Here is a 21,707-nt window from a genome sequence, read left to right on the forward strand (position 1 = left end):
TGTAATGATGTGCAACCCCTCCCTCAACAATAGTCTGAAGTAGCACATTACATTATGTGCAGCATGGCTTTTTTCATGCAATTTTTTCTAAAGATATTTAACCAATACCAGGACACAATGGGCCTCATTTACAAGGCCCATGGCACAGGGTGGCACAGCCAGAAAAGGGCAGAAATGCACCATATCTACAAGATATGGTGCATTTCTGTCCTTTCCCCCTGCGCTGGTGCACAAATTGCTTCCTAGCGCCAAAGAATGCATCCTTGCACCATGGTTTGTTTTGGTGCTGCACAATAAGAATCACAATAGTTGTATTTCTCTTTCTATGTGTGCTGCAGAATACAGCAGACATTGAAAGAGAACAAACGTGGAGAAATAAAGCTATTTCTCACCGTTATGTCATTCTTACACCACCCCCATGGTGGGGTAGGAATCTGACGCATTTACAGAATTGTAAATTTGGGAATGCGTCAGATTCCTTTGGGTTCCATGGGGGTTGTGTGGGTACACCCCAAGCAGTGCTTAGGGAACGCACCTCTTACACAGTGCTATGCGTGAAAGGGATCCATATTTACAACACCATGAAAAGCCACGCAAGGTGGATTTGCGTGGCCTTGTAAATATAGGATGGAACACTGCACCACCAGAGCTTAAAAAAATGACTCTTCGGTACAGTGTGCCGCTAGTGCCTCGTAAATGAGACACAATGTGTTAAACTTGGGAATTATGATAAGAGGCTTCTTGACTATTAGTGGGGCTGTCACCATATGTAAAGTAATTGTATGATGCAATCTGTGAAATAATACTTTTCTTTCTTATGTTGTTTGATATACAATGGTAAAAAGCTGGGATTTGATCTTTGCATTGCCATAATGTGTGAATGTGTGTTTATTAGTAAAGTTGCACCATAGAACGTCTTTTTGGGCAACATTTATCTCTACTTGCATGAAAGGTGTCTGTGTCTATACACATATAATCACAAATATTTATGTGTGCAAGTGTATCTATGTGTATCAATAAGGACATCATCCCACATACATAAACACACGGAGGCCTGGGGGCAATCACCTCCACGGGGCACATCCAACGTTGAAGGGGGGCCATGCAGCCCCCCTAAAGGAGCCACAGATGACCCTGGGGACCGTCACCCTCAGGGCCGGCTCCTGCTATGTCCCAGGGTACTCATCCCTGAGACATAGCTGTTTGCTCAGACTTGGTGGCAGCTTTGACAGCTGCTGTCAAGTTAAAGCAAGCACTCCACTCACAGCAAGTGAGAGCTGTCAAATTACTCCCACTTGCTGCAAGTGGAAGTTTTTTCTGTTTCCCTGCCCATGGAGAGGCAGGCAGGGAAACAGAGGAAACATTGTTCTCACCGAGAGTGAGGTCCTTTAGCAACTCCCTCTCTGTGACAGCAATGCAAGCTCCCACAGGAGATGGGAGCTGGCTGGGACTGTGGGATCCTCCAGGCTCCACCGCAGTCCTCAACATTGTCACTGGTTGCCCTGAGGAGCACCCAGGTCACATGGCCGGGCCTCGAGGAATGGGGTATCAAGGCCAAGATTGGGCTGGGGAGGCAGGCGGGCTGTGCAGTGTCGAGTGGCATAAAGTGGATTTGTGCAGAATTTAGTGGCGCACAGTAGAGCAGAGTGCAGTGGCATACAGTGCAGGGGCACTGAGTAGTGTGGCATAGAGTGGTGCAGAGTGAGTTGCTTAGAGTTGAGTGATGCAGAGCTCAATAGCTCAGAGTGAATTTGAGTGAGTGCAGTGGCATAGAGTAGGGAGTAGAGTCAAGTGGCATAAAGTGCAGTGGCAAGTGGTGAGAGTAGAGAAGAATAGAGAGGTGCACAGTAGAGTATAGCGCCATAGAGTTCAGTAGCATAGCGTAACATGGTGTACAGTGGATTAGTATAGAGTGGAGTAGTGCAGAGTAGAGTGGCAGACAGTTCAGTGGCAGAGATATCGTGTTACAGAGTAGAGTGCCAGAGTGTGGTGGTGTAGAGTGGAGTGGAGTGGTGTAGAGAACAGTGGTATAGAGTACAGTGATGCAGAGTAGAGTGCAGTGGCATAAAGTGCAGTGACATAAAGTGCAGTTGTGTAGAGTGCATGGGAGTAAAGAGCAGTGGTTAAGAGTAGAATGACGTAGATTGCAGTGGCTTACAGTAAAATGTTTCAGAGTAGAGTGAAGTGGTGTAAAGTGGAGTGGTGTAGGGTAGAGTGCAGTTACATAGAGTGACATGGAGGGTAATGTCATATAGTAAAGTGATGTAGAGTGCAGTGTCATAGAGTTCAGTGGTACAGAGAAGATTAGATAGGCATGTAGTTGATTGGCGTACAGTACAGGAGCACAGAGTTGAGTGATGCAGAGTAAAGTGCATTGGCGTCAAGTGTATTGGCATGTATTGGTATTGAGTGAAGTGGTGTAGAATGCAGATAGGCATACAATGCATTGGCATAGAGTGGAGTTGTGCAAAGCTGACTGGTGTGGTCTAGACTGGAGTGGTGTAGAGTCCAATGACAAAGAGTGCAGGGGTGTAGAATAAAGTGGAAAAGAGTTGTGCTGGCATAGATTTGAGTGGTACAGGGTAGTCTAGAGAGGTGTAGCATGAAGTGTTCTAGAGTGCAGTGGCATAGATTGGAGTTGTGCAGAGAAGCGGCGGCATGGAGTGGTGCAGAGTAGAGTGGAGTAGTGTTGGGTGGAGTATTCATGGTGCAGTAGCACACTGCCATTATAGGCAATACATTTTCATTTAAAATGACCATTACATTTGCACAGACATGCAGTTTTACTAATTAAATAATAGTGTAATGATTTGTTTTGCCAATGGCAAGCAACAGGCAGAATGCATTTGTAGGGCAGCTTTCTGAATGTCCAAAATATGTCTTTAACAAGCACGACAGCTGCACTGTCTGGTAGGCTATGACTAAAAAGGGCAGGAAAAGAGGAGAAACTTATAATGTACTTGTTCATTTTCTCCTAATGAGAAACACATCAAGTTGGTAAATGCAAACTACAGGAGGCATAGACTGCTGACAGGGACTGCATAACTGGTTTCAAGTGACCTGCAACTGTTGGTGAAATGTGTAGCTTGTAGTTTACAGTAAGCAGTTCCACGGAACTGACACTTAATTGGGGAATGCTGATGCTTGCAGGTGATAATATATAATTAGGCACAAACAAATTATAATTGGAAAGTGCATACGATGCTAAAATACAGTATACATATTTATGAATTGAAAAGAAAATGTAATGAAACGTGCTTCAATTGATTACGCCAATAGTGAAGCATATTTTTTCGAAGGGGCTCCAAACTGCAGATGTAATGTGAAATTGATGAAAGCAGAAATATAGGGACTCAGTTCAACTGATAAATACAGCAGGCAGTCATCAGATTATTTGGGTCTAGCAATAAAAACGCTCTTATCTGTCACAACACTCACCACAGCTCTTGTGTCCTGTGATGGAACACCCTGAGGCATCCACATTCCATAAAGCCAGAGACACTTTACAGCATAACTCTATCCCTTTGCAGTACTAATGAAGACAACATACCTTTTGAACACAATGAGTTAAACTTGTCAACAATGATGTCCATACCAGTAAATATTACAACAGAGTAGGACATGCGATGTGGTATGGCATCACATGATTACATCATGCAGTCCAGTTGCCACACCTTGTTGCCAAGCCTGATCGGTGTCCTTCTCAACCTATTTCGGACAGACCTCACATGACCCATAAGCCTCTCACCAATGTCATGACCTCTCAGTTTCTGTTTTTGTTTAAATCCACGGTAGACCTGGCATCCTTGGAGTGGTTTCCCCTGTCCTTTTGCCTCTACTTCCTCTATTTTTGACTGTGTGCTGGACTTCGTTTTTGCTGGTTTTGGTACTCTGGACACTTTACCACTGCTGACCAGTGCTAAGGTGAAAGTGCTCTCTTTGTAGATTGTTTTGGTAATTGGCTTGTACATGATTGGCATATCTGATTTACTAGTAAGTCCCTAATAGAGTGCACTAGAGGTGCCAAGGGCCTGTAAATCAAATGCTACTAGTGGGCCTGCAGCACTAATTGTGCCACCCACATGAGTAGCCCTGTAAACATGGCTGAGACCTGCCAAAGTGGTGTCTGTGTGTGCAGTTTTAAACTGCCCATTCGAGCTGGAACGTGTACCCACTTGCCAGACCCAAACCTTCCCTTTTTGTACAGGTAAAACACCCCTAAGGTAGGCCCTAGGGAGCCTCATGGGCAGGGTGCAGTGTATTTAAAAGCTAGGACATGTACTAGTGTGTTTTACATGTCCTGATAGTGAAATGCTGCCAAATTCAGTTTTCACTATTGGAAAGTCTATCTCTCCCATAGGTTAACACAGAGACTGCCTTTAAATCCCATTGGGAGCAGATAGAGGTCTTGAGATTGGGGTCCTGAACTCACAATTTCAAAATACATTTTTGGGTAAAGTTGGTTTGTAGACTGTCAGTTTGAAAATGGCAGTTTTAGAAAGTGGGCATTTTCTTGCTTAACCATTCTGTGTCTCTGTCTTCTTGTGGAATCCAAGTCTGGGTTAGAATAACAGTTGGGCTGTTTGTGAATTCCCTCTAGAAAGTGACACAAAGGGAACTGAGTAGTGCCCTGCATATTCGGATGAGTCTCCTCGACTAGAGTGGGGAGGGAGGAGTTGACACCTGCACCTGAAAGGGCTGTGCCTGTCCCCATACAATGCAGTAACTCCCTGGTATGTGTCTGAGGCCAAGCCTGGTAAAGACAGGATCTTGTAAACAAGAGACTTGCTTTTGAAGTTTGCCTTTTCCAAAGCCAGAAATGAGTACAAGTAGTGGACCCAAAATCCCAGACCTTTAGAACACTTCTGGATCAAGAGGAATCTCTGCCAAGGAGAAGAGCTGAAGAGCTGGAGGAGGAGTACTGCTCCTTTCCTGTGTGTGCTTTGCTGGATTTGGCCTGCAGTTGCTGCTTCTGCCTTCGAGAGGACAAGGACCTGACATTGCTGTGAATCCTACTTGTGAAGTTTCGGCAAGTGCTTGGACTGAGCTTGCCTCCCGTTAAGAAGTAGCAGGGACAGCAAAGACTTCACCTACCAGCCTCTGGGTTCACTTACTGTGGACCATAACTCACCAGGTGGTGCCTATTCCAGTTTTAGGGCCCTTGGGAGTGAAAGCTGGTTGAAAACCCAAGAAAAACAAATTCACCGATGCCGGACAACACCTGGACTGATGCCACTGTCTGACCACGTAACAAAACCTACAAACAAAGCTGCGGTCCCCACTGGAGTCCGACAACCCTGACTGATATTGCAGGCCTGATGCCACTGCAACCCACTGATATCCTGTGACTTTGTGAGTCCCGAGTGCCATGTCACTGACGTCTGTGACGCTGAATCTGCTGCAGTGCCTGCAGCCCTGTGGCATGACCGCGACCCCGCAAGGTCGCCCCACCATGTCTTGACCTGCCGGATATCGACCCCACTGGAGCATAAGGAACCGATGCTTCACACTGACCCTACCTCATCTCCACTGCTCCACAGCAAGGACCCGACACTTCGCACCGATGCCTCTGTTAAACTGCTCTGCAGCACTGAAACTGATGCTGCACTGGATCCAGCGATGCCTAGCTTCCCTGACTCCGTACACCTGCTTAGTTCCTCATCTTTAAAAGGTACTATCCCTGGGGGTCCGTGTGACTCTGTAAGCGGTGCCATTGGTGTCAGATTGTTGGGAATGACTCCGTCATGATGCAGTGATAACACCAGATTGAAGCATTTGTTTCTAAGTGCTATATTCAAGCTTACTCTTTGAAAATGCATACCTTTGCTTGTGTATGTTGGAATTTTGTTGTGTTGGTCTTGTTTTAATTAGATAAGTATGGGCCATTGCTCTAAACTGGTGTTGAATCCTTTGGTGGTGTTTTCACTGTGTTACTGTGTGTGGTTGTACAAATACTTTACACATTGTCTTTGAGATAAGCCTGACTGCTTGTGCCAGGCTCCCAAGGGGTTGGACAGGGGTTATCCTAGGTGTGTATCTCCATTATTCTGACTAGAGTGAGGGTGCCTGCTTAGACAGAGTGCAAGTTGACGGCCAACCAGAGACCCCATTTCTAACAATCTGTTTTATTGATTTTGTTGAGGAAACATTTAATATTAAGAGAGGTTACAGCTCAGGATTTGTGACATCAACTACTGTTCAATAATATTGTTACATGTGATACACAAGAAGACAACATGAGAAGTCAACGTTCACTGCAGAGAGAAGTACATTTGTTAGCATAAGTTCACAGTCAGGGGTCTAGCGAAAATGTCACTAAGTCCCCATGTGTCTCTACCTGTGGAGTTGATAAAATGCGGTGAGAACATGGGAGAGGGACCATCAGTAGGTTGTTGACACTATAATACATTAAATTGATGAAGGAAGAAAAGAATAGGAATACAAAGCAGCCCAACTTGGGTTTCCCCTGCTCCCCTCCACTCCCCTTCAGTCCCCAGTAGATATCAAGGTATATATTGCCTATTATTGACCACAGCTGATTTTTTGCTATTGATGGGGGCTAGCACAACGCCGCTATCTCAGACATGCAGTATCGAGCAATCAAATAAGTTACAGTGTCTATCTCACCCGTTCCCGCCTCCACATCAGTGTGCTCCGAGTCTGAGTACTGGTCTAATTGGAGGACATGTAATATGGTGTCCCACTTGACAACTATAGGTATCTTACACAGCCCCAGAGTGTCTTCTTTGTGCAGTGCAACACTTTCAGCTTGTGCCCACGCTAGCAGCAATTGCCTGGTGATTAAGCATTTAGCCACTTTCAAGCCCAGATCAATAAATCGAGATGTGGCCCTTTGGCTTTTGTTCCTACGACTAAGACCTAAGATGCAGGCTTCCAATGTGTGTAGGTTTGTGCAGTCTGTGTAGGTGGTCAGTTTGGTAGTTACATGTCACCAATAAGTGTGGAGATGAGGACATTCCCGTAGCATGTGTTGGAGATCAGTTTCTAATAAATCACATTTGGGGCAGTGTGCATCTGTTTGTTTATAGTATCTTTTAATTTTCACTGGCATAAGATAGGCTTGTTAAGTTATGTAGTATTAAAAGAGGTGGAAGTGGGCATTCCGAGGGATGTGTTTCAGACTCTCCTGTATGGAGGCCCACTCTTTGTCCTTGCAGGGATGGGCCAGGTTCCCCTCCCAGCATTGGCTCAGGGGTCTGAGAGTTACTGCTGTGTATTGGCAGAGGGAGGCTGTGAACTATTTCATGAGTTGTCAACCCATTCCCATAACATGCACTGTGAGGTTCATGGAAGGTTCCCTCATCATGTCCCCCCACCTACTGCCCAGTGCTGCAAATAAGTGAGGTATGGACCAGGAACAGGCCCAGAGGCAGGCTCTCATTCTGTGCCAGAATATCATAGGTCACTATCTTGGTAGAATTCCCCCAGTGTTTGCAGACTGGCAGCACTCCAAGCGGCGATCTCCGCAAATGAGGTGTTAACGTTGCCTCTCAGTGTGACTAACAAGGGCAATGCCAGCGTATATGCGGCATTGGATCATGTAAAGGACCAACTGTGGGCCTGATTCACCAAGGTAAACTTATACCAAAAGTCAAAGCTTAGACCAAAAGTCTAAACTTAGACCAAAAGTCTAACTTTACTCGTAGGTGGGTTAGACGTTTGGTCCAAGTTTAGACCAAAAGTCTAAGGGGTATATTTAAGAGCCCTTAGGGCCTCCTTGCGCTACATTAGCGTCATTTTTTTTACTCTAATGTGGCCCAACAAGGCCAAAATCCCTGTGCCACATTTACAAAGTGGCACAATGCATGCATTGCAACACTTTGTAAGCCTTTGCCCTATATCATGCTTTCCAGCCATAATGTGTGCAAAGGGGGGGTTCTCCCGTTTTTGGGGGGTCGAAAAAACAGTGCAAAGAAATCTAACAGATTTCTTTGCGTCATTTTGTTCAGCACTTTTAATGCCTGTTTAGAGCAGGCGTTAAAAGGAGGCACACCATTGATTACAATGCAGGATTAGCATAAACATTTGTTATGCTAATCTTGCAAAGCTCCGGACTAGCGTAAAACATTCTGATGCTAGTCCCCTAACAGCTGCCTTGGTGCACTGTATTTTAAATGCAGCACACACATGGTGGCATCAGGGGGCGCTAAGGGGTGCAAGAAACATGGCGCTGCACTGTGTGCAGCACCACTTTTCTTAAATATACCCCTCAGTTTAGACCAAAAGCCTACACGTAGACCAAAAGTCTAACTTTACTACAAATAAAATTAGAATTTGGTCCAAGTTTAGACTTTTGGTTCATGTTTAGACCAAAAATCTAAACGTATATGCTACCTCAAGCAGTAATGATTTTGGTGGCTTCCCATGCATGCAATGGTGAAAGAATCAGAGCACTGCTGAGTGAGTTATGGTCGGGGTCAACGTAGCAGTATCAGAGAGCTGCTCCCTCACCACCCAGCTGGCCACCCACGGAAGTTGAGAGGCAAGATCATATTGCTCCTTGTTAGGCACCGCTAGTCTGCCGTGATCTGTAGGCAGGTACATTTTTCCAATGCTACCCTGCACAGAGTTGTTCCATATGAACTCTTGCATGGCTCCTTCAATGGATCTGAAGTAAGGGGCTGCAATATACAGGGGAGGTTAGGGAAGAAATAGAGCAGCCGGGGCGAGACCACCATTTTGAGCAAAGCTACCCGACGCCTGACTGACAACGGGAGTGTACTCCAGAATGACATTTGGGATCCGAGGCCAATGATGTGTGGAGTATTTTGAGACCCGGAAGAATCACCTTAGGTTCAGGGAGGCGCTTTAAGCTAGGGCCAACCCATTTTGGGCCTTGTGAACCAGCTGCAGTACCAAGTACACTAGGCAGTCTGACAGCACCTTGGCTAAAATTTTGTAATCTATGTTGAGTACTGCCAGAGGTTGGTAGGAGCCTAGTGCTGTGGGATCCCTGTCAGGTTTAGGCAAGGAAATAAGTAGGACCTCTCATAATGATTGAGGAGGGATTTGTATTGTGAGATATGTTTCCTAAAGAGTAAGTAGGCGGGGAACCGGCGTAGGAGCAGATGCTTTATAATATTCAGCCGGCAAGCCATCTTAGCCTGGGGACCTACCGGTTGCTAGGGCCCTAATAACCCTGTAAATGTCTGTTAGCATTTTAAGTTTGTCCAGTTCCTTGCGCTATTCAGGTGTGATGGTGGGTAGGTGGAGTACGGAGAAGAGAGCCCCCAGTCGAGTCAGGTGGTTGTCCACATCCGATGTGTAGAGTGAGGTGTAGTGCCTTGTGAGTTCTGCATGTATTTAGAGTTGAGTGTGAAGGGGGTGTCCTGTCCTGTCCTGTAGATGTGTTTAATGAGAGAATGGGTTGTCTAGGCTGGTCCATGCCAGAAGTCACCCTGTTCAATCAGATGTTGTGTGAGTATGTGATCAATGTGCAGCATAGTACAGGCACCAGAGCCTCTCCAGCAGAAAATTCTGTCACCACGTGTCTTGGCTAAGTGTTGGGTGTATGCTTGGTGAGTTGCAGAGTGTTTTTCAAGGTGCAGAATTTTGTTCTCAATGAGCATGATGTCGCAATTGAAATGTTTACGAGTGCTTCAAATCAGACCTAGGTAGTGTCCTTTGATGGTCACCTTAAAGGCATCCCATTCAATTAATTTGTCAGTGGAGGTGTTATTATTGAGCTTGATATAGTTCACCATAGATGTACCCAGGGATGTGTCCCCTTGTCAGCTGTAAGTATAATGGGTTGTGGTCCGAGTGCGTATGGCTGATATTATTCATGTGCTGAATGTGGGAAGCAGATTGGCGGAACCAATAAAGCGGTCAAGTCTAACATCTAGGTTGTTTGGTGATGAACAGAAAGAGTATACATTTGTGTTCAGGTTGCAAACTGACCATATGCTGGCAAGCTGCCAGTGTAGAAGCCAGTCAGTGAGGGCCTGTGCATTAGATGTGAACAGTGTGAGTGAAGGGGAGGGGGGGAAAGGAGCGATCCAGAGCTGTGTCAAGGTCAGATAGTGTGTGTAGGAACAAGGTCTTGGCAGTATTAGAGGCATTTATCGTCCCTAAGATGAGGAGCTGTCCAACCAAGCATCCATGCAGTAGCAGAAACCGGCCATTCGGATCTACTACAATGTCATCTGCCATGAAGTGGACCCATGGTTTCACCCAGATCAGCATCCACCTTGCAAATGAGGAGTAGTCTGCAGCGATCACCTGTCCCCACCACCATCGCTGGAGCGTGTGGGCCTCAACCAATGTCAGGTGAGTCTCATGCAGGAGCACTGTGTGTGTGGATGTGCGCTTCAGGTAGGAGTATACTGCATAACTGCAAGAGAGCATGTGCATGCCTCTCACATTCCATGTGATGAAATTAGTGTGGGTCATGAGGGAAGTACTCTGAAACCCCATATGTGACAACGCCACAAGGGGGATGGTTCCTCCTTTTGCATAATAACGCTGGTAGGTGAGGGTGATTAGTAGGTTCGGGGACCTCCGGGCAACTAGTCAAAACTGGGAAAAAGAGGAAAGTCCAAACAGGTAACATCATTATGAAATGAATACTGAGCAGGCATGTGTCCCAGTGCAGTGTCTGTTCATACTTTATGCCCAGGAAGTACATCCTATGAGGGCCATTTTGTTGTCACTTGTAATGCAACAGAGGTTACCGCGTATATAAGTGATGTAGTGGGAGAGTAAAGGAAGTAATAGCAAGGCAGGTTGACCTGTTGGTGTATCAAATAATATTAATTTATATAAGGTTGTCTGCGGTCTGAGGAGTGACCGCGTGTGTGTCCATTGAATCAACACTGGAGGGCCAAGTGGAGGAGGAGCCTTCATCACTGAAGGAATTCACAGAGGTTGCGTCAGGGTCTGGACTCTGTTAACAGTCACATATCGTGGATGCCATCTGATGCACCTGATGTTGTTCTAGTATCACGTTTCAGGTTTGGGGCAGAGATAGGTTGCCTCAGGGGGCACTACTTTTGTCAGCACGTGACAACAACCCCAACAGCATCACCATGGCACTTCATTGCACAGGGTGGGGAGTGTGTTGTCACAAGGCCTGTGGACTGCAGCCAGTCCCACAATTCTTCAGGAGAGTTGAAAGGATTTGTGGATCCCCCTACTGGCAGACAGACTTGGGCAGGGAGAAGAAGTTAGTGGCATATATTTAATTCTCAGAGGCACCATTTTACAGAAAGAAAGGAGCTTCTCTTGCACTGCACCGCCATGGTGTAATCAGGAAAGATCATGATAGAATCATTGTCTACTCTTATGTTTTGCAGTTTACATGCTGCACGCAAAATGGAGTCACGGTCCCTATAGTTGAGGAGACAAAATAGGAAACACCTGGGATTGGCCCCAGGCGGTGGGTGTCAGGCCAGCACATGATGAGCTCCCTCCATGGTAAAAAGGGGAGAGAGTTCGCTTCTGGAAGTAAGGTGCGAATCCAGTTCTCAGTGTAAGCCACTGTGTAAGCCACTCGGTGCCTCCCGGTAGTGTCACAACACGTATGTTATTCCATTCGGATCTCCCCTCAGCATCCTCCACTCTGCTTTACAGTATATGAACACCATCTAGCAAGTGCTGTAGGTGCAATGCTGTCAGTCGGAGCTCAGCTAACATGTGTTCGGCATCACATACTCTGTCTGCCAATTTGCAATGATCTGTGTGCAGTAAAGTGAAGTCTGCTGTGACCTTATCAATTCTACCTTCAAGTAATGAACGTGTCTTTTCGAGGGTTGCTCCAATCTCTTCCACTGCCTGCAACACATCAAGTTTAGCTCTCAATGACACCTCAGATACCGGTGGGCCCCTTGTGGCCGGATCTCTTGATGGTCGTTCCATAGTCAATGATTGTGTTGACATCGCAGGTTGGATTCCAGAGCGGAGGTGGCCCATGACCAGTCAGTATGTCTCAGAGGGCAGTGGGAATTCAGAACAATTAATGACCTCGTGGAAGTCCCTCTCCATGGACACAAGTGAGCAGATTAGGAGTGCATAGGGATTGGTCCCAGGCAAGTCAATTAGGGCACTCTTGCATGTGCTTGGACGTGTTATGGAATGTCGCAGTATGAGCAGTGCAGTATGGCCCCAAGTGGCACGTCCCATAGCAGTGCATCAAAGAGGGCTGCTGGTGCAGTGTCCCCCAGTGGCTGCGAATGATGCAGGGGAGGTGGCTTGGGGCAAATAGTGTGCCGCATGGTAGCAGGCGAGACCGCACAGGCTGTGGGCCTCCTCACTCCACCTACTCACCACCTCCCCACTCCAGGCAGTGAGCAGCTCCCACAGTGGGCACAGCTGCGATTAAGCTTCACTTGTTGTTCCAGGGTGTCCCACAGGGCCATCCCAGCATGACAAGGTGCATCAGTCAGATCTTGGCAGGATTCTGATTGCTCGCTCCAAACTGTTCAGTAGAGTCATCAGTGGCTACAGGGCGACCCCGAGTTCACAACAGTGTATTTGATGACTATAAATTAGATGTTGTGTCCAGGATGAATGCCAGATAACTGGGTGGCAGTGCGGAGCTTCTCTAGGTTGAGTCCGCCATCTTGGCCCAGTTGGCCATGTCCCATGCCCTCAATATGCTACTGCTATACCCACCACTGTCCTGTATTTACTCTTCCCTACCCAAACTTAGGGCTTCCCTAAGCTCATTATCAGTCCTTAGCATTACACTGTTTAACCCCCCATATCCAACTTCATCCACTACAGAATCCTCACAAATGTCCCATCTTTGATAGACTGCTCTCCATCAGTTCCTTTAAATAACATGCTAATGGCAACAATTTTGTACACCCCTCTCTACCTTTCATGACAAAAGGAGGCCATTTCTTACAATCATTGACACGTGTGGTAGGCCCACACCATTTCCATCACCTCCTTTTCTATATTGATACTACTTTTCTACACAACCCATATTACTAAGTGCTTTGCCCTCTCCACCCCTGCCGTTAGCTTGTGGGTAATACATGGCAGTTCTACAATGTTTTATCCCAAGCTTGTTTAAAAGAATTCTTAATCTTGTCCGATGTAAGTTGCATACTATTGTCTGTCTGTCACAAAACACCTTGACATACTCACACTTCCACATGCTTTCCTTACAATTGTTGTATGGTTCCTCTAAACCAATAGTATTGCTTATTTGGAAGACATAACTTTAGAATGCGGGGACTAAGTCCATCCACACCATCAAAAGCTGTATGCCCAATTCCTGGCTAGCTCGCAGTGCCTCATCCAAATCCATAACCTTACTGGGATGGAAGGTGAATATGGAAATCTGTACATGACACAATGATTCCCTCGGGAGTCATGGAAACATGGAAACAGATCTTATCTTTTTGTTGTTTTACTCATGCATGCCTAAGCAAAACACAAGAGAGATACAGGATAAGTTTTCAATAAATTTATTGAAACAATTGTAGTCTTGCATAGAGAGAATGAACTGCAATAATTAGGCAGATGAATCAAAGCAGTGTTACCATTTTGGTGAGAAGAATTACCATTTCAGCCATTGCAAATGATTTCTAGATATTCCTATCTATCACTAACTCTATACTGACAGCATAGAGAATGGACCCTTTGCCCGATCTAAGAGGACAGACTTAGCCCCCATGTCTGCAAAACTGAACAAGGAAACCAGCCTGTAGTGTAGATGGCAATCCTTCTCTGCAACTGGAAGATCAGCGCCAGCAGAGCTGCATGTTGAACAAACAATGCGTCCCAAGAGAGTTGCAGCTGGAGTGCTCCGCTGACCCCCTGAGTCAGTGCATTCTTTATAAAATCAAAGCCACACTGCATTAGAGGAACAGATCTGATGCAATGATATATCTACTTGTTAGAAGCTGTCTCCAAACGGAAAACGCAAGCACTAGGATATCTTGGACTTTTTTCCTAGCCTCGAACAGTGTCCAAATTACATGTTGGGAAATGCTGAAGCCAAACCGCCAACGTACCACACCGACCGCCACGGCAGTAACCGCTGCCAGGCTGGAGATATTAACCTTCAGCCCGGCGGCCGTCACTGTACCACCTGCGGGATTATGACCTCGCCTACCACCATGGTTTTCGTGGCTTCCTTACCGCCACGAAAACCATGGCGGTAGGCACTATCAGTGACAGCGAATCCCTTCCCTTACCGCCACGAAAACCATAGCGGTAGGCACTATCAGTAACAGGGAATCCCTTCCCTGTCACTGATAGAGGTCTTACCCACTCCCAAACCTCTCTCCAGAGACCCCCCCACTGCGGTGGTCATAATACGGCTGACCGCTGGTAGCCGCAGCCACGGTCTTTTGGCAGTCGTCGCCACGGCGGTAGGTGGTTTTTACCACCACTGTCACAATGAGGGCCATAATGTATTATTGGAAAAATATTGTGCAAGCTTAAATGTGTAAAATGTCACTATGAAAAGCAATGTCAGCTATAACATGTAAATGTAAATGTAAAATATAACACTGAACTAAAATGGAGCACCAACGTGGGCCCAGGAAGACCTCACCAAAAAATCATGACAGTACTTGTCATGGTTATTTGCCTGGCAAATCCTATCTCCAACATCATGGAAGGCATGTCTAGCATTAACAAAGCAAATATTTTTTCTCTTGCAAACCCATCACAGGACCTATGAAAACTAAGCACAGCTTTGCCCAAAGTGCTCTTGGATCTTCTATATGTTGGATCTTTCCAGCAATAAGTTTCAATATATTCCCCCCCTTAATATATAGTTTACACTCTCTCGCATATTGTACAATGTAGGCATGCATCCTTGGTCAACAAGTCCAAGAAAAATAATTTGCCTAATCTGCTGCACTGTCATAATTTGTTCCAAGAGTCATTCATGCATGAGCTCAAATAACCTTTCTTTGCGATCCCTCTGGGGGCACAAATCTCTCTCCATGCATTAACATTCTCTCTCCTTCATCGTCATTTCAGTCATCACCTTGAAGAAGGATCTAGCCCCCAACCACATTCACACATCTTTCATACACTAGATAGGTGTATTTGAAGAGGAGATATGGTGCACCAAGGAAATTTCTCCGCGTAATTTAGAACTATCTAGATTATATGCAACGGTGCACTACTAAGGGGAACACACCCTAACCCCAAACGTTGACTGGAAACCAGTCAGCCTACCTCTATACACGCTGAGGCACCCGTTGTCCTAGAGTAAGTTGCCTACAATAAGAACCACTCGTATGTAAGTGTATTATATCACTTTACACATACATAACCAAACACCTATTTAAATAATGGAAATACAAAAATATACAAAATAAGCATGTGAAGTGATCCTAGAATCTTATATTTTAAATATCTATTTTAGTGTCCATTTTCACATTACAAAAACTCCTTTCAGACCAAAGTTAAACTAAATTAAAGTCCAAATTCCATCAGTCCATCTCCTTATAAGTAAACTGGAAACATCAAGGTTGTTCCATCTGTTGCCACAGTCCATTTAATTTTAACTTCAGTTGTTCCCATTAATCCTTAACGTTGTTTCAAGTTCAAGTAGAAATCCAAAATAAATCAACAGGTCCAAATTCTTTATAACGACCTCACAGCCAACACGTGTTTCGTCATTTGACTTCCTCAGGGCTGGAATTTAGTCGCATCTCTTATTTTGAAATTCTGGAAACCAAGAGCCATTAAAAGAAAACACAAACTTTCGATGTAATATTTATGAGTACATTAACGAATATATAGTGTTTTGGTGTCACCATGAGAGTCCATATCCAAAAAGAATTACGTGAGTAAATTTGTAATAAGTGACTCAGATAACTGAGAGTATTCCATTCTTAATTTAACATGCACCCAATCCGTGTCAATCCTAATACATGCACTAAAAATCACCTCATTGTGACTTAGAGAGAGAAGACAATATGCATGCACTCGAAATGGCTTTATATAAGAAAAAGAAAAAAATTGCACCTAGTCCAAAGACAGAGAATTAAAGTTAACCCTTATATGAGATTACACCTCATTTGTTGTCTCAACATGAATAAGTAGGCAGATCAGTGCACCCTAGGTACTTGACATGACCCTGGAAATAAAAGCCCGGTCTGAGATTACCTCAAAGTATTCCAATACACTGTTTAGATGGAGTAACTAATAAGTAACTCTTCCGCTGTCACCATTAGTTTATGACTGTTATATCCAATCTGCTCATTTATTCATCACCAGAGACTGTTCTGTAACCAAAAAACTATTTATGAATTATCTAGCAATTTATCCATGCTATCACAATCCTAATTATGAGCTATATCAACAAATAGTGTTTGTAACCACGCAAACTCAATTAATACCAACAATAGGGTTTGCAAGCGCGATCATAACTCACACGATGCAGTCCCCGAATAATTTTAACACTCGTCTCATTCTCCAATAAAAACTTGAAGTGCCGATTGCACCTCGATAGCGTACCTCTTAAGTTATTGGCAAGACACAAATAGCCGCCGTATCCTGCGTTTTCCTAATTTTCTAGTCTGCCTCGTATTACCACTTTAACTCGGACATATGCTCTGAGCTGTCCGATTCAAGTATCACTTTCAACATTATTTACCGCTTACCTCAAACTCACTACAAAAATGAAACGTCGGTCATACACCAGTGTCCTTCCTCTTGCCGTTGCCAAATGCCCATATAACCGCTGTGATCGGCGTTGCCTTCCTCCACTTTTGAAGACTCTGCCTCCATCGAAATAAAAGAAGGACCAATCTCCTAACATTTCACTAGAACTAGACAACGGACTACAACCATTACATTACCTATTCACTATACTCTTATAATACCGATAGGACATAAAATAAAGTACCTCCTTATTGTAAATATAAATGATAACACTCTCCCCCTCCTAACAACCAAATCATTACAAACATATTTCTTTGTTAACTGTAACCTATAAGCCCCCTAATATATTTCAGTGTGTCACACACTTAGGGGGCATATAGGTTACAGTTAACAAAGAAATATGTTTGTAATCATTTGGTTGTTAGGAGGGGGAGAGTGTTATCATTTCGGGGGCGGCATCGTATGAGTTATGATCGCGCTTGCAAAGCCTATTGTTGGTATTAATTGAGTTTGTGTGGTTACAAACACTATTCGTTGATATAGCACATAATTAGGATTGTGATAGCATGGATACATTTCTAGATAATTCATAAATAGTTTTTTGGTTACAAAACAGTCTCTGGTGATGAATAAATGAGCAGATTGGAGATAACAGTCATAGACTAATGGTGACAGCGGAAGAGTTACTTATTAGTTACTCCATCTAAACAGTGTATTGGAATACTTTGAGGTAATCTCAGACAGGGCTTTTATTTCCGGGGTCATGTCAAGTACCTAGGGTGCACTGATCTGCCTACTTATTCGTGTTGAGACAACAAATGAGGTGTAATCTCATATAAGGGTTAACTTTAATTCTCTGTCTTTGGACTAGGTTCATTTTTTTTCTTTTTCTTATATAAAGACATTTCGAGTGCACGCACATTGTCTTCTCTCTCTAAGTCACAACGAGGTGATTTTTAGTGCATGTATTAGGATTGACACAGATTGTGTGCATGTTAAATTATGAATGGAATACTCTCAGAGTTATCTGTGTCACTTATTACAAATTTACTCACGTAATTCTTTTTGGATATGGACTCTCATGGTGACACCAAAACACTATGGGTCTTATTACAACTTTGGAGGAGGTGTTAATCCGTCCCAAAAGTGACGGTAAAGTGACGGATATACCACCAGCCGCATTACGAGTTCCATAGGATATAATGGACTCGTAATATGACTGGTGGTATATCCGTCACTTTTCCGTCACTTTTGGGACGGATTAACACCTCCTCCAAAGTTGTAATAAGGCCCTATATATTGGTTAATTTACTCATAAATATTACATTGAAAGTTTGTGTTTTCTTTTAAGGGTCTTGGTTTCCAGAATTTCAAAATAAGAGATGCGACTAAATTCCAGCCCTGAGGAAGTCAAATGACGAAACATGTGTTGGCTGTGAGGTCGTTAAAAAGAATTTGGACCTGTTGATTTATTTTGGATTTCTACTTGAACTTTAAACAACGTTAAGGATTAATGGGAACAACTGAAGTTAAAATTCAATGGACTGTGGCAACAGATGGAACAACCTTGATGTTTCCAGTTTACTTATAAGGAGATGGACTGATGGAATTTGGACTTTAATTTAGTTTAACTTTGGTACGAAAGGAGTTTTTTGAATGTGAAAATGGACACTAAAATAGATATTTAAAATATAAGATTCTAGGATCACTTCACATGCTTATTTTGTATATTTTTGTATTTCCATTATTTAAATAGGTGTTTGGTTAGGTATGTGTAAAGTGATATAATACACTAACATACGAGTTCTTATTGTAGGCAACTTACTCTAGGACAATGGGTGCCTCAGCATGTATACACATTCACACATCTCTCTCTTTTACTTTCTTCTTGATTAAATCTCACCCGTCTGCATTTCCTCCTCATCCAGAGCTAACAGCTCCTCCTTGGTTATTGTTCTCCCATCCTCAGTCAATACACCTTCCAACTCATAAACACTGCCTTGGCATCATTTACAATTTCATCTACCTCCATAACCTGATCCTTGGCTCTGGGTTGATAATAGTATGAAAGACTTATTGATCCACCAACTCTATCATCAATGCTCCTGTCTTCATCTCATAGAGTTTGCCTCTAATGCTTCTCACTCTGAATGCTCTACCCTTCCACATGTATCCAATCTATTGCACTTTCTTGATAGCCACTGGACTTGTGATTTTTTTGGTTCCAACATGATCCTTCCTCTCTCATTAACATGTCCTCTGGTATGATGGTGTACATTTGTCCTAAATCCACTATCTTAGCAGCTTTTTTGCTACTTACCACAAATGTTGCCTTAGGTCTGAATTTCCTCCCTTGCAATTCCTCACTGTTCCCTGGACTGAACACCCACTTTCCTTCCTCATAGTCGTCACTTATCATGACTACACTACTGTTCCCTCTCTGTTTACATATCCTGGCATACTATCCTTTCTCACCACACAACCTGTAATTTTTGTTTATGAAATTGTATCAAGCAATTCTACAAGTCATCATGGTGGTAGCTGCTTCTGTGCCTGCTACAACATCTGAATGTTTGATAGAATATTGATTGCAAAGATATTGTGTGGATAGAATATTACATGTGAAAAATATGGAGGACAAAAGTATTGAAAAGGTAAGTGAAAATAGGATATACATATATATTTATTGTCATGGTACATGGATGTGGAGTTAAGTGTAATAAAAGTTTGCTTTCCCACAGAAACTTACCTTCACAATATTTTTGACCATGATATTTTTGACACAATATTTCATCCATATGATATTTTTTCCTCAATATTTTGTCCGAACACCACAACATCTTCCTTCCCCAACATTGGTGTTTTTCCCTTCACTATTACACCTGATTTCTTGTTTACAATGTTCACTTCACTTGGTGCCTCTGCCGCAACCTCTACAACTGTCTCTTTAACAATCTTGGCAATTGTTAGAACTGACAGCCTTAGAGTGGTCACCCCTAACTGTTGGCCTGCCTCCCTCCACTTTTTGGACACTGTTTGTGCTAGTTTTAGGACTCTTTGCACTTTACCACTGCTAACCAGTGCTAAAGTGCATATGCTCTCTTCATTAAAACATGGTGACATTAGTTCATACCCAATTAACTTATTTAATTTACTTGTAAGTCCCCCGTAAAGTGCATTACATTTGCCCAGGGCCTGTAGATTACATGCTACTAGTGGGCCTGCAGAACTGACTGTGCCACCCACATAAGTAGCCCCTTAACTATGCCTCAGGCCTGCCATTGCAAGGCCTGTGTGCAGTTTCATTGCCAATTCGACTTGGCATTTAAAAGTACTTGCCAAGCCTTAAAATCCCCTTTTTCTTCATATAAGGAACCCCTAAGGCAGGCTCTGAGTAACCCATAGGGCAGCGTGCTATGTAGATAAAAGGCAGGACATATACCTGTGTAAATTATAGTCCTGGTAGTGTAGAACTCCTAAGTTCGTTTTACACTGCTGTGAGGCCTGTTCTTTTCATAGGCTAACATTAGGACTACCCTCATATACTGTTTGAGTGGTAGATTCTGATCTGACAGTAGTAACAAGGTCATATTTAGTATGGCCAGAATGGTATAACAAAATCCTGCTGACTGGTGAAGTTGGATTTAATATTACTATTTTAGAAATGCCACTTTTAGAAAGTGAGCATTTCTCTGCACTTAAATCCTTCTGTGTCCTAAAACCACGTCTGGCTAGGTTAGTTGACAGCTCCCTTGTGCATTTCACTCAGACAACTCCAAACACAGGATGCTCAGTCACACCTGCACACATCTGCATACTAAATGGGTCTTCCTGGGTTGGGAGGTTGGAGGGCCTGACACTTACATGTGAAAGGACAGTGGCCTGCCCTCACAAAATAGACTGCCAAACCTGCTACTGGGATCCTGGCAGACAGAATGAAACTGAAAGGGGACCTGGTGCACTTCTAAGCCACTCTATGAAGTCTCCCCCACTTCAAAGGCACATTTGGGTATTTAAACAGGGCCTCTGACACTACCAACTTAGACACTTCTGGACCAGATACCACTGATAAAGAAACTCTAAACCAGAACCAGCAGCCTGCCAAGAGGAACTGCCTGGCTGCCCAAAGGACTCACCTGACTGCTTTTCTGCAAAGGACTGCTGCTCTGCTGTTGCCCTGCTGCCTTGCTGCCCTCTGGCACTGCTGAGAAGTGCTCTCCAAGGGCATGGAGAGAGCTTGCCTCCTGTTTTTGAAGTCTCAGGGCCAAAAAGACTTCATCCTGCAAATAACTCCTTGTGCGGTGAAAATTCGATGCACAGTCTGCCACAACCAACGCACACCCTGCATTGTGGTGGGAAAATCACTGCAGGCCGAACCAGAACAACACAGCCCGGCTCCCCGAGAGGAGATCGATGCAGCGCCAGTGTTGCGACCAGAACTGTGACACACGGTCCACTGGATCGATGCATAGACATGACGGAACAACGCTGCCCAACTTCCTGCGAGAAGAATCAATGCAGCACCTGCTGTGCGACAGAAATTTCCCTGAATCGCCCACCAGATCGATGCAGCTCCTGAGACTTCTTCCTGCATGCCCAGGATTTCTTCGCATCATCCCTGGAGCATCCAACTACCCCGCAACCCAAAGAGGATCCAAGTCTTCACTACGGAAATCAACGCAAGGCCCTGACTGCATGGAAAAATATCGATGCATCGTCTGTGTGAGCATAGAGAAACTGACGCACACCTCCCTGTTTTCCATGCACCTCCTCCTCTGCGGCCCCTTGCAGATAATTTTGATGCAAATCAGGTACTTTGCACTTGCAAGAGACACTTGTTGCTTTTTAAAAGACTAAAGACTCTTTTTATCATTCTCTAAAGTGATATTTCAACATGTACTTGTTAGAAATGGGGTCTTTGGTTGGCAGTCAGGTTACCCCCTGTCCAAGCAAGGACCCTCACTCTAGTCAGGGTAAGTCACACACAATCCAAATTATCCTGTGCCCACCCTCTGGTAGCTTGGCACTGAGCAATCAGACTTAACTTAGAAGGCAATGTGTAAAGTATTTGTGCAATAAATCATACAACAACACAATATAGCACCACA

At 44.2% G+C, this 21,707-nt stretch overlaps 1 protein-coding gene across 5 annotated transcripts in view; it reads right to left on the minus strand.

The window, feature by feature from the left end:
• GABRG2 (gamma-aminobutyric acid type A receptor subunit gamma2) overlaps positions 1-21,707 on the minus strand; it is a 671,791-nt gene that overhangs the window by 520,958 nt on the left and 129,126 nt on the right. The window lies entirely within an intron of this gene.

The sequence above is a fragment of the Pleurodeles waltl genome, chromosome 7 (genome assembly GCF_031143425.1).
Source record: "Pleurodeles waltl isolate 20211129_DDA chromosome 7, aPleWal1.hap1.20221129, whole genome shotgun sequence".
In the NCBI taxonomy this organism is placed as follows: domain Eukaryota; kingdom Metazoa; phylum Chordata; class Amphibia; order Caudata; family Salamandridae; genus Pleurodeles; species Pleurodeles waltl.